At 39.5% G+C, this 13848-nt stretch overlaps 1 protein-coding gene across 3 annotated transcripts in view; it reads left to right on the top strand.

Annotated features, from left to right (window-relative positions):
• bcas3 (BCAS3 microtubule associated cell migration factor) overlaps positions 1-13848 on the top strand; it is a 552832-nt gene that overhangs the window by 32668 nt on the left and 506316 nt on the right. The gene's annotated exons all lie outside the window — the stretch shown is intronic.

The raw sequence follows: 13848 nt of genomic DNA, 5'->3' as shown, positions 1-13848 counted from the left end.
TCAGCATGTGGGTGGATGGAATTATTAAAGTCTTTCTTCTCTGTTGTCGGGCAGATCTTAGTAAACGCTGGAAAATGGCTTTTGTGAGCCAGAATTATTCACACCTGATGAAATAATCATTGACTCATTTGTTTTTTAACACATAAATGTTACAGCCTGGCTTCAAGCTGTCCTCGTATCCTGATTCAGAGGCAAAGTTAACTCATCAATTTTCACAATGCAGCTTTGAGATGTCAAAGCAGAAGAAAAACTCCTCCCTGACCAGATGTTTCTTGTGTCAAGTGCTTCCACTTAACTTGGACAGAAAATTGGCACACGAGTCTAAAATGGTCAAAATTGGATCTAATGCAAGCTTTGGTTTGGGTAATGAATATTAATATCCACTCCAGTGCTGTCAAAGGAGGAAGGAATAAGCTGGAGTTATGGACTGCTTATACATAAATCCCCATGTAAAATGTATTTTCTTTGTTACCCTATTTATTGTTGGGTACTTCCTAATATTACAGACTTTTTTTTGGCTTTTATGTTATGTTTTTTGATAGCCAGTACAGTTAGATGGCTCAGTTCTGTTTGCTCACTTTTAGCTTAAATGCAGAGCTCTTGTCCATAAACACTTAGGATGATTAAGGGTCTGTACAAACATACACAGAGGCAGTGTGCTCCCAAAATGCTTGCCATTAAACTGTACGTGCAGCATTAAACACTGAAGGAAATGTATTTCTGGCAGCTCTGCAGACATGGAGCTGTGGTTGAACTTTTTACCCTAATTACTCTCCTACTAATGCCTGCATCTTGCCGGAATCACTGTGGCTCCCTCCAGGCCCCCAGTAGTCTCTGATGTGGTCAGCTTTTGTTGTTTATGCAGAGGATGACAGAGAAGGATTTGAGCTGAGAATGAGAGGGGAGCAAAAACAAAAAAAAAACAAAAACAAATAACAGAAAGGAGCACAGACAGAATGGAGGTTTTCTTCTGAAGTTTTTATGGAATTATAGATACTGATGGGATTTACATGAGCCCACTAAAGTATGTAGATATATGGAAACTATGGACTGTATATGAAATGTGAATGTAGCCACGGTGATGTCATCTATAAGTTTATGGACTGCTGTTTTGAAACCTGGAGTTTTTTGCTTCACCGATTTTTGTGGGAAGTGGCTATATTATGTATTTAAGTGGTAATTTTTGGACCAGGGGCAAGTTTAAAGTTGCATGGTGACTTTTCAATCTCAGACAACCTAAAACATACATGTTTAATCATATGTATGACTATAATTTATCAATATCACTGATACTCTTCAGGACGAGTACAACTACACAACTTCACAACTACAAACAGAGTGAGCAGTGAACCAAACAAGCACATGTTTCAACTGTGGTAGAAAATCTGGGAACCCACAGGGAGAACATGCGAACTCCATACAGCTGGAGTTTTGAACAAAGGGAGCCTCTACTACAGTAAGGCAACAATGCAAACCACTACTACTCCTCTCTGTCAGACCATAACATAAACTAACATCATGCTGTATTAAATGAGACTTGAAAAGATATATTACAGGTCTTCGCACACAGAGTCTGCTATTTTCGGATGTGCAACTTTTGTATTCAGTCTTTGTTACTTGTGTTTACTACGCATTTTGGCCGTTATCTTTAATGTGTTATGGTTGATATCCACATAATACACTGCAAAGTCATGGTGATTAAAGGGAGATCGCAAGCAAGCGAGTGAGCAAAAAGGGAGCCACAGTCACTGCTCCCAATGATCAATCAGGTTCAAAAATCAAACCCGTTCTGACATCAGTGTGCAAACATGATTACCACAACATAAGATCATTTTTAGTTTTTAATCAGCAGAAATTTTGGAAAAAAATACACACACTCAGTGTCCAAAGGCATAGGGCCCTGAACACATGAGAAAATGTCTACCAAAACAAAAATGAACTAAGAAGAAGGGTCATTGAGTGATATGTCGCAGCTGTGGAATGGTCCTTAACTTTCAACCAGTTAGAGGTTGCAGTCCCAAGCTCTTGCAGTCTCATATCATTGTGTCCTTTGACCAAGACTCTTAACTTCAAAATTGCTCTCTTGCTGCTCCAGCGGCATCTGAATGTGTTTGAATGTGAATTAATGGGATTAGCTTTTACCGATGGAAACAGTAGCCTCCACCATCAGTCAACACCATCAGTCAACACCATGTAGTATAAGTGGATGGAAATTGGTAATGTGGCCTGCAGTGTAGAAAATGCTTTGATTAGTCAGACAAGCAGAAAAGTCCAATACAAGCACAAGTCCATTTACTATTCAATTCATAGATTTAAACCTTGCTTCTTTCTCCTCATGCCAAGGCCTTTTGGGAGAAGAACAAAACATCTCCACTAAGAAAGGCTTTCAGTGTGATCGACACAGTGATCAAAAGGTTGTTTGCCCCTCTTTCATTAAAGAAATGCTCTCCAGATCTGATACTCTGTCACTAAAGCTCTATACTAAAGCTACACCCAAGCTAATAGCTTCACTAGTGGCACTCATTTCTACTGGCTTGCAATACAACTAAACTCTACCTCTAACTATTGCAAACTCCGCAAGAGCAGGTCAGATGAACGGCGAGACATCATCCTAGAGAAACATGGCCCAGTTTGAATAAAACTGGGACTGGAGCTGCATTGGAGCTAATGGCTACAATGACGGCAGCCATTGCTTCCTCCTCTCAGGCACAGCTTAACTCCACCAGTAGCTACTACCGCATTGTTCTCAAATGAGACTGATTGGCCCGGTCCATTCTCAGACCTGGCACTGTCGTTTCACATTTAAGCTTTGCAGCTGGATTTGCCTGATGACAGACATGGAGTCTGGACAATTCTTGAGCTTTGTAAGGTTAGATAAAAGCTTCCAAATTACTACATGCATCTTGAGGTATAGGTATGTGCTTAATTTCTATTTTAAATGCTAAAAAATCAAGTTGAATATCACGTTTAATGCACTGTAACACTTTTATGCAGGAGTTTTTATCACACCTAGACTGCACATAAGAAATAAACATAGCATTGATAATTGCATGTAGTGGTACACCGAGTTCTTGATTTGAAGAGTTTTTAGGTTTCTCTTTAGGATTTTTTTTTTCCTTACGCAAAAGTGAACAACATTGAATGACAAGGTGGAGATAGAAAAGGAGCAAGTGGAGAAAATGCAAAGTTATGAAACTGATAGAGCCCAAGGATATTTCATTTGCTGGTTATTTAGGTGATCAGCATTGGTGGTTCTTATTAAACAAAGAAAGCTGAAAGAGCTGTGGCTCTATGGGCTGTATGGAAAATACTGAATGAAGCAGCCATGTCTTGTAATGCAAACTATAAACAGTCTAATGGTTCACAAATCACAAAAGTGACCTCCTGTAGTTTTCTTGAATGAGAAAAATTACACACTTTGGACAGATTGTAACCGGATTCATTCTAGCATTCAAAAAAGGCATTTTAGGTGTGCAGAGTCAGATGGACTAGCAGTGAGGTGGTGCCCAGTATATGTGGGTGGTCTGGTTCAAATCTAGCCTCTGCCTCCCTTCTCATGTGTCATTCCCCACTCTCTCATTCCTGTTTTTGACTCTATGCGCTGTCTTCCTCTTTCAGTACAGGTGTCAGAAAGCTCAAAACTAGATCTTTATATTTTGAAAATGGGGCTCTAAGAAGGGTGACCTTTTGAACCCAGCCTCCAGTGGACATCTGTAGAACTGCAGTTTTTGGCACTGTACACTATCTTTTTCAGAGGCTTAATTTTCCTCTCAACAACTCAGTTCTATAGAGAACTTCAAGCACTTGATGGATGTTTCCAGTCCTTGATTGAAACATGGAGTTTTCACTTTCAGCCGAGCTGGTCTTGACTTCCAAAACCAAGGTAGTATTTGTTTAGCATTTCCACACTATGTAATTGCCATTCGTATTTGGGGAGCTTGTAAAACTTTGCACAGTCGGAAATGTGGTGACGTCCCTTCCTTGTAAATGAATTTATTTGCCCGTTTCTTATGTCCTCCTTGGGCTTCCCTCTATGGTTTCCACATGAAATCTAGTGGTTTTGATCTCCTGGTTTAGTTCACGTTCATAAAAAAGATGTGTGCAGAATGTGTCAGCCAGAGGGAAAGTGCTCATGGAATAAGAGCGACATTGATGTGAAAATTAGAATAACAGATGTCAACATGTTTCATCAAGGAGGAAGTGCACAGAACAGATTGATGATAATGGTACAATAATAAGACATGCGACATCCATAATGGTCTTTAATGACCATTGTAAACAGTTGCATATCTAAAATTAAGACTCACACATGGTTGTAAAAGTCACATTAAACATTGTTTTCTTAGGACGTTTTCCAGCTTCAGTGGCAGAGCAGTGGGGCAGGAAAATGACCCAAACAGCCAGTGAACTGTTGGGCCAACGCAGAGGGAGATGGATTCAGCGGATGTGTCCTCTGGTTGCTTCACAGGGTAGTAATTTAGGATCAGAGAAATACATTTTTGGACTGTTTGGTCAAGTCTGATAATTTTCTCTGTACCTAATCTTTCCCCCCGAAGACTTTTGTGACCCACTTAAAAAGAAGCGAGAAGTTTCCATCAATTTCCTTGAATTAAATTGAATTCATTTATTTATTGTAAATATAAATTCAGAATCTGTAATTGGGTTGTGCAAATAAATTGAAAGAAGGCAATTCTTTAGTAATCAGATGATTTTTGGCTATAATTTTATCTTATGGCAGCAAAAGGGTCTTTATTTAATGTTGTGTTGTCATACACATAGTTTTTCTTGTCTCTTTTTATTTAAATGTTATACTGTCTTGCTTGACAAGCACAGAGAGTTTAGATATTCTTCAGATGAAGATCAGGGGAATATTATTTTGGGCTCTCTGAGTGACTCTTAGTGAGTTGTAGATGAGTTTATATCATTCATCTTTAGTCAGTAATTATCATCATCTCCATATCATTCTTACGCCAGCTAGTCGTGTTGCACGGTATATCGAAATGTCACTACTTTTTTCTGAACGGTCTGGTATTAGAATTCTCTGCTGTTCAGCACCTCTTTGCAGGTCATAGGTGGCTCTGATGTGAAAGAGCGCATTCAGGATGGAGGATTGCATTTTTACATGCATCTCCACTAGGCAGCAGTGTGAGCAAGGAAAACAGGTCAGAAAGACGTGCCTGTCATTCATCTTTGCTCAACTTGAGCACAAGCCTCCTCTGACAGTGTAAAAATGCCTCTGCCTCAATATGTCTGCTACCCATGATGACCGCAGATCATCCTCTTAGATAATACTTCCTCCTCCTCACCTAGTGAATATGTAGAACGAGCTTCCGAAGTCTACCAAAGTGGGACTACTTTGCCTACTGGCGAACCAACTGACCTAACCAAGCCTGTGTGCAAAATGATGCTATATAACAGTGTAGTGCAGGGGAGGAAACACTTCAAATCTCACCAAGCACCTCAATGACAGACATCCAGACCTCGCAAAGAAGTACAAAACACAACAGGTCGACACATAAGCTAGCGGGTTAGCCCGCTCGTAGTGGGAAATGAGTAGCTGCTAAATTGTCACTTACTCATGCGGCTGTATTTAATCTGCAGTACAGTAAACAGTTTAAACCTGTGTTTTTCCTCTCTTAGTTTGATATCTGTAGTAACGGCAACATAAGGATTTTTTGCTTTGCAGAGCATATCTGTCAGTCTGTCTGGGGCTTTAACGCAAGCTGGTCACCTCGGTTTGTGTACAGCAGTGCTGCAGTGATTCAGCTCAAACAACAGTTTGAAAAGTGTTTAAACTCCCAACTTGCTTAATAAGTCCATGTCCAACACACTACTTCTGACAATTCCTTCACAATAATAGTCTGTAGCTGTAAATTCATTAAGAGCTTTTATTGTGAATACACCAATAGAAAATATGGTGTAGTCAATAGAAGCTTGACTCACCTCACCTTGTTGTAAACAATGTCTGTAGTGTAAGATCTAAATAATATTAAGGTTACCTTAGAATGATACATCTGTCATCAGCTGTCTGAAGTTTTTAATCCAGCTGTCTCTGCTGCTTGTCATGTTCAGTTGTCACTGTAGTTGTAAGTTCTTTGGAGATGACGACATGCCACAGCAGAGAACACCCCTTGGGTGGCAAGTAGTGATTTCTACATAGAGAAACGAAACCAAAAAGGCCATGTTTTGAGCTGTTTATGACTACGCCAAGCATTCAGATTCTTAAGCTACTTTTCTGTCCTGAAAGGAGGTAAATTCTCAGCAAAAAATAAAAAAAGTTTCAAAAACTCACAAGAAATGGCAGTAAGCAGGAATTAAAGAGCCTCTGTCTAAAGCCTGGACAAGCATTGTCAAACATTGCTTGTGTATTAATTCATGTATTATTTCCACAAGGCAGTCTGGTTTGGTTCAGTACAGTTTTTTTTTTTTTTTTTGTGGTTTAGCTTATTTAAACTCTTGCCCGTGTTAACTGTATCAGCTGATATCCGTTTTACCAAACTCCAGCCTCGCTCTTTGTGACGGGATATTCATCTTTTTTTAGAGATCCACAGATCATTTGGCTCAGCTCAGTGGAAAACTTATTCATTCCGTCACAGTTTGGCTTTTGCATTGTGAATTATATAAAAACAAAGAAACAGGGAAAGGAAACTGGCACTCAAACGGGACTACTAGCTACAGTGGCTCACATTAAAGAGTCGTTTCATAGCACAGGCTCATTCGTGAATGGCACATCACCCAGTTACTTACCCTACAAGGTTTATTCAGTTGATAGTATATCACTGTTTCAGTTAAAAGCATGTTGATGACAAAATTAGGATTTTTCTGATATGTTAATGGGGCTCAGCTAGCCTCTAAGCTCAGTGCAAGACTCCTCCAGACTCTTGTCTCCCTTCATCTGGACAGATGATGCTTGGAGATCTGCAGGACTAAGTAACTTGTGATATTGATCGCCTCCACTCCAGGTAAATCTGTTTAACTGGGGTAAAAAGTCGCTGTTTTGTAAAGTATTGGCATCGTACTCAGTGTATGTCAAGATTTTCTGATAATAAATACAGTGCAAGGTCCATTTAGTGCTGTAAAATACTGACTTTCCTCTGTTCCCATTCATTCCTAATAGCTGACCCCCACTTCCTGACCCCATCGACATTCAAGATCACATGATTGAAATCAACCTATAGCAGCGTCTACAAAATAGAAGCATCCATTGGTTGTCAGATTTGCCAGTTTGTAAGACATCTTACAGGACTTAAAAAAATAAACATCATTAAAAAAGAAATAAATAATGTTAATGCAACAATATATAACTTCACCAGCTTAAAATAATACAACAACCTCCAGCAGGCAGAATGGTTATTATAATTTCTATAGAGCAGTGGTTGCCTAGTTTCAGCACTATGTAACTTTGGCAGTGTGCTGCAGTATTCATGCAAGAAGAGTGTACAGCTGAACAGCAGTAGTTCACAACCCAACCCAGTTAATAAAAGCCATCTATCCTCAGTACTTTTTGATACAATGACAGAGGTCAAGAGGCTGAAGAGGACCATGACGGCTGATAAAGACAGAGGGACCTAGCTAGCAGGTTAACTAGTAAATATTGGACAGGCATTTTCATGTTGCTGAGAGCTTCAGCAAACAGCTGGCTGTAAGTCTGACATTAAACTGGCTATGTTGCTGTGAATGGGTGAGTAAAATGAATATAGCCTATGCCATATGCAAACAGTTTGCAAATACTGGCTGTAAATACTAGCAGAGTCATATTTTAACAAAATCTAGAGGTAATATAACTGTATCGCGTGAGTTGATGTGGTTCATAAATTTCTCACAAATTCTTTACTTGCTTTGCCACCCTCTTTTGTCAGCCAATGCATGTTGTCTGAGGGGGAGCCAACAGCACTATGCTTGTGTTACAGAGTAGTTGAACTCTGAGACCTTAAGTAGGTACCAAAGCACACCAAACAGAATCCTAAGATATTGCTGCTTTAAGTACCCCATGTTTAATGCTACTTGGGAATTGCTAGCACCCTAAAAGATGAAATGTCTGTATGATAGCATTGTCATAATTATAGGACTTAACTCATAGTATTTATTTATATGTCACTGAGTGAAATTTGATGTTCAAAGCCTTTAAGTGTCAGGGAGACATAATTCAGTTGGTACTTAACATGTAACAGAGTTTGATACCAAGTCCATATCTGTTATTGTGTTCACTGGATTATTTTTTTCTCAGGCATCTTGGTAACCATGCTAAACCTGCCTTAAGTATAGTTCTGTTCTTAGATTGCTGCATTGTGATGTCTCCTGTAAATGGCAGGGTCACTGCTTTCCAGCCTCATTTCTGAACAAGTGTCTTGTCCGATCTAAGGAAGTAAATGAGCCGAGCCTCCTTTCTTCTATCTCCCTCATTTTGTATCCTTTCAGACCCAAGGGCCACTTTGAGTAATAGTAATTGGCACATTGATCTAATAGGGCCATCATAATAGGCCTGTTACTGAGCTGGGGAATGGTGCGCGGCGTCACCTTAACATGTGCAAGGACTGACATCCCGCCATGATCCATAATGATAATTGTGATTTAGCCTTGCTTTCAACCTACGCCCCAACGTCCCCGGCATCAGGAAATCTTATTACATCTGACCCTGCATAGCCTCCATTAGAACTGGGTCATTTGTTAAAATACTGCAAAAGCAAAACAATTGAACCCTGTGCCATTTTGATTCTATCAAAGCACGTTATCATTGTCCCTTTGAATCAATTCCAGGGGCCCATTTTTCGGGATAGAGCTTTGAATTGGATTGATCGGACTCTGATAATGCCGAAATCGATGATCTAGCCGCCTAAAAGTAAATTATCATTGGGTGAATTTTCTGTATAAATCTTAATGCCTGCAGTCTTGATCCGTAATGGTAGCTTCGCTTGCACTGTGAGGACCTTTAAAATGTTTGTGTTACCCATCAGGATGGAAAAACGAATCAAGATTCTTCAAAACTTTCTTTAGTGGCACCTATTTAATCTTCTGCAGCAAGCTTTCACTCGGGCTGGAGGCAGGACACAGTCACACACTAACATTTACCAGGCTCCTACACACACTAAGAGCATTTGCAGTCTTGGGACAGTATTTTAATTCTTGACAAGGGCTTAAAGATCTCAGGGCTAACTTGGCGCCAGTGGCTTACTTTAGGTACATACAATAACCACAATGGTGCGTAACTGTACTTCTAAACATCAGTATGTGATTGCACATTCTCTCCCAAAGGGTTCGGTGCATGCATCCGTCATCAAGATGGTCATTGGGATATTGTTGCAGAAGTTGTTTCATCTTGCATCTTTGGGTGTGTTTTCCTGCCTTTGTCAGGGTTAAAAAAAAACAAATTGTGTGTCAGAGCACTCCCTCTAATGTAGACCTACAGCATTTGCAATAAAAGGTAAGAGCTTTATTATGGGTTGATCCAATCCTGTTTGTGCAATTCATAATAAAATGGTCCTGAAGTGACTTAGAGTAGCACAATATGTAACAATTTTATGATACAGCATAATTCAGTGATTTATCGAAGTTTGAAGGGTAAAGTTCACAGTAATAGTTGACAGCTGGCCCTCATTAAAAAATGAATTGTGTGCCTCATACAGGTAATATAAGACATAAGTGTCATAAAGGCTGATATTGACCATTGGGATTGAGAATTCAATAGTTTAAATAGCTCAGATCTTTGTATTTAACTGCTTTTTGCAATTCGACTGACAAGCTTATGTGCCCCATGTTTACCACATATCACTACAGCTGTCTTATAAAAATTAGTGGCAGTTTTAGGGTCTTAAACAAAGTGTAAAGGTGGGAAAACATTTAAAAATCAGGACTTAGTTGGGTTCTACAAGTAATAGATTACCATTCTTCTGAAAGGTTAAATAATGAGAGTTTCGAAATGAAAAAAAGAAAAAAAACCTCAGTCTGTGGCTCATAATTTGCCAACACATACAGTTACAATTTCCATCGGCACAGACCTAAAGAAAGACGCTAACACTGTTTGCCATTTGCTGTCATATTCAAGAAAGACTAAATAATTTCAAGACATGGAAAACACTGCCCAAATACACAAAGAGCATGTCAGTGATGGAGACATGGACAGAGAGGGGTGAAAGGAAGTGGAAGAAAAGGCTGGAAAGATGGTTCTTTTTCTCTATCATCAGCTCCATTAGGAGCTTCCTCCATTGGAGGACTTACTGTGGGCTCTGTTCTGACTGACAAAGGCAATGTATCAAAAATGCAACCTCCTTGTTCAAATGAATGGCACTACTGCGTTACACTACCAACTGCCCACTTGCACCGATTTGCTGTAAAGTGGGTAATTTCCCTCAAAAAGTCCACCTTGACATTGGTAGATGAAGTGGCACTCTGTATCAAAGAGCTTTGCATAATCATATTCAATCCAGGAATAATATCTTATGAATATACTGTGCAGACCGGTAAAAAAAAAAAAAAAAAAATGCATTTTAAAGAAACTACAGTTATCCAAACAGGGGGCTTTTGAAAAGCCTCTACATTTAGAAAAGGCAGAAACACAAGTAAATTTACTCTAACCCCGAATAAGCTAAGCCGTGTAGATGATGGCTATATGGATGGACAGAAAATTATACCAATCACGAAAGAAGCCAAGATGTTAATTTCTGTTCACTTTTCAGTTCTGTTCAACTGTGTTTTTTGTTTTAGACACTTGTCAAATTTAGACAAGATTAAGACTGAAAAAATTAAAAATGTATTTCCAGGCATTTCATAAAGACTAAGGGTGTGCTCACACTAGGCAGTCTGTACCATACCAAAGCACGCTTGACCCCCAGAGTCTAGTTTACATGACTAGTGTGAGTGCTCTGTATGAAGCTCAGGCAGGGAACACGTCCCTGGATCTGGTAAGGTCAGAAGAGGTGAGCTTCGGCAAAGTACAGTTGTTAATGCTTGCACACAAACAGGGGTGCCCAGTGTGGATGTGACATGCTGTATAAGCAATTCAACCTTTCTTATACAAACATTTAAAGCTTTATTTATGGGCTTTTTTGCATTTATTGTAGAGAGAGAACAGAGAATAGTAACAGAAACAGTTCACTGTAGACAGCTTACAATAAAATATAACACATTTAAACCACATTTGTATCTTACACATGTCATTTCCACACCCTGATTAACCTTGCAAAGCAGATGGATACGCCCATTTCCGTGTTTCTCACTGGCGAATCCATCTTGCAAAGCTCCCTTCTGAACAATTTGGGCCTGGTTAGAAAGTGACAGGACCAATCAGCATCCAGGGGCAGTACTTTTGGGCGTGGCAGAGTCATGACGTAAGCAAGCAGGAACAAGAGGCGGGTGCTATAATGGCAGAACACATTAGCATGGACGCTGCTGAAGCGCCAGTTTTATCAGACGACTTGACGACATTTCTTCATTAAAAGAACAAAGAACAGCAGTGAGTTGTTTTCTTTCGTTATGTCTTGTACTGACATGTCTATAGTCGCCATGGTTCACTGCGTTATGCAGTCCTTATGGAGCTTACTCCTTTGGTAGGGACGCAGCTAGGTAGCGGCTACGTCATGTATCTTGTTGCGCTGATTGGCCCATAAATATGTGACAAACAGAACTTTCATCCAGTCACCCTCCAAGTTTTTTTTTTTTCAAAGGCTCTGCACTTTCCTAAACACTGTCTATGAGTGGTTTACCAGATGGATGTGTGAAACACATCTATCTGGCGTGCCAGGTTACACCCCAATGGCATAAAAAAAAAGAAACCCACCTAAAATCTAGTTTTGACTGGTTTTAAATCTTCTATCTGAGCTCAAGTTTAAATATGCACCATTCCTTGGTGAAACTCATTCTTCTATGAACTGATCTCAGGCACAACACCATTGAAAAAAGAGAAAGTTATGTTATTTCTTTCAAGATGTTTGTAAAATTCATCCCTAAAGTGAATAAGGAACTGGAAATGGTTGATTGAGATTGATTTATTAGTAAACTAAGCTAAAAATGATACCAGCTAAATCTGCTTGTTGTATATGACTCTAAATCCTAGTGAAAAAAAAAATCCAGGGGATTTGCTTGCACCCTCTTTTCCTACTATTTGAAGCAGCAAAACATGTTCTTGCCTTTCATTTCAATGCTGTTATCCAATCTTGTGGGTGCTATTATTAAGTTAAAGCTCAAGTCAAGTCACATCTTTTGAATGAAACCACTGTAGTCTGATAAAGTCTTTCATTAGAACTGCCAACCAACAAGCACATCAGTGTTGTGCAAGAAATTATGGTAAAATATTGTACCTTCCACAGTCTCTGAATTGATAAATGGCTGCTGCTGCTGTGGGACAGTGGCAGATACTTCTCCCACACTTAAAAACAGCCATGGTAAGAGCAGCCAAACTTTGTATCCAGACCTGCTAGTGAACAATTAGACTCTGGATTTGTAATATTTGTTCAAATCAACTTGAAAAAAGCTAATTTGCTCACAAAAGGAAATAGTGCAAGGTCACTTTGATGTGGTTTAGGGTTCATTATCAGTAAAAACTATCATTTATCATTTTTACTTGAATGTTCATGCTTGCTGAGTTTTAGAGAAGCAGACGTCTCTACACTGTGAGTAAGAAAGGGAAAATTGGTAATGACAGGGAAGAAGGACAGACTTTAGAGTCTGTTAGGGGAAGATTGGAGGAAGATTCGACATGGTTAATGTTATCTGTGTTTTGTAATGGAAAAAAGTTATCTTATGACAAGCTTGTATTTTGAATAATGTGCAGATTAATCTTGTTGACTTGGCAGTGTCCTGCTGCTGTTTTAACTAAATATGTCCTAACTGTGACTTGTGCTTTCTCTTTTGTATGGGTTTGGGATTTCTGATCTGACCTTACAACCACTGCGTGTGCAGGTGTTTTTTGTTGTATTACAATTAACAAAGCAGTCTTTGTTTGATTTTCTACACTTCATTTATCGTCCATAATTTTGAGTCATCTGGTTTACAGGAACAGTTACGCTTACATTGACCTTTGTTGTAAACTCTACAATCCAGCCAGTGCTTCCTATGTGTAAAACTGTCCATGCTGACACTGATGAAGCGGCGCTCAGTATGCACAAGCAGACCTAATAGACTGTTGAAAGTATTTATTCCTATGGCTTGAGAAACAAAACTAACACTGCATCTCACCCCTGTATCCTCAGCCAACGCGGCACCACAGGCCTCGCCAGGGGTGACAGAGAATAAAGGGCGAGTGGAAGCTTTCCTCTCAGAGTGAGGGAAGGGGCACAGGGGACAGGGCTTGATTAAGATTTATGTCTAAATTTTCCTTTAGCAGCAGCCGCTGCCTGCTGTTGGATAAGCTCCCTCATGAAAGCCTCTTCTTTGCTGTTGATAGAAAGGCTTCATGTAAATGTGTTGCATGACAAAGCATTTCCCCTTTTGCCCCTCACTTTCACCATGAGGACCCACAGTGGGACATGGTGGAAACAAATACTGAAGGATTTCTCCAAGGATCCTTCAAGAGACGCATAAAAAGATGGTTAGAGCTGAAATTGGCTGTTTAATGGACTCCTCCTCCTCAATGTTCCTATAGTATCTGTGTGTATATGTTTGTTTTTCATGGTTGTGAGGCTTAGAACCATGTTTTGAATAACACTGTAGAAACTGTATGTTTTAAAATGTAACCCAAATCTCTTCTCAAACATGAACACCTTTTACTGGCAAGAAAAAAAATGTATTCCTGCTTTAGTGCTTATTTTTCCCCAGAATTGCTTCATATTCATTTGTTTTCTGTTGTTGTTTTAAAAAATGGGGGCTTTATGCCTTTATTTAGGAAGGAAAAATCGTCAGAGTAGGAAATTGGGA

Source organism: Cheilinus undulatus, linkage group 2 (assembly GCF_018320785.1).
Source record: "Cheilinus undulatus linkage group 2, ASM1832078v1, whole genome shotgun sequence".
In the NCBI taxonomy this organism is placed as follows: domain Eukaryota; kingdom Metazoa; phylum Chordata; class Actinopteri; order Labriformes; family Labridae; genus Cheilinus; species Cheilinus undulatus.
The sequence above is the reverse complement of the archived record's forward strand: the minus strand, read 5'-3'. Positions and strand labels throughout refer to the sequence as shown.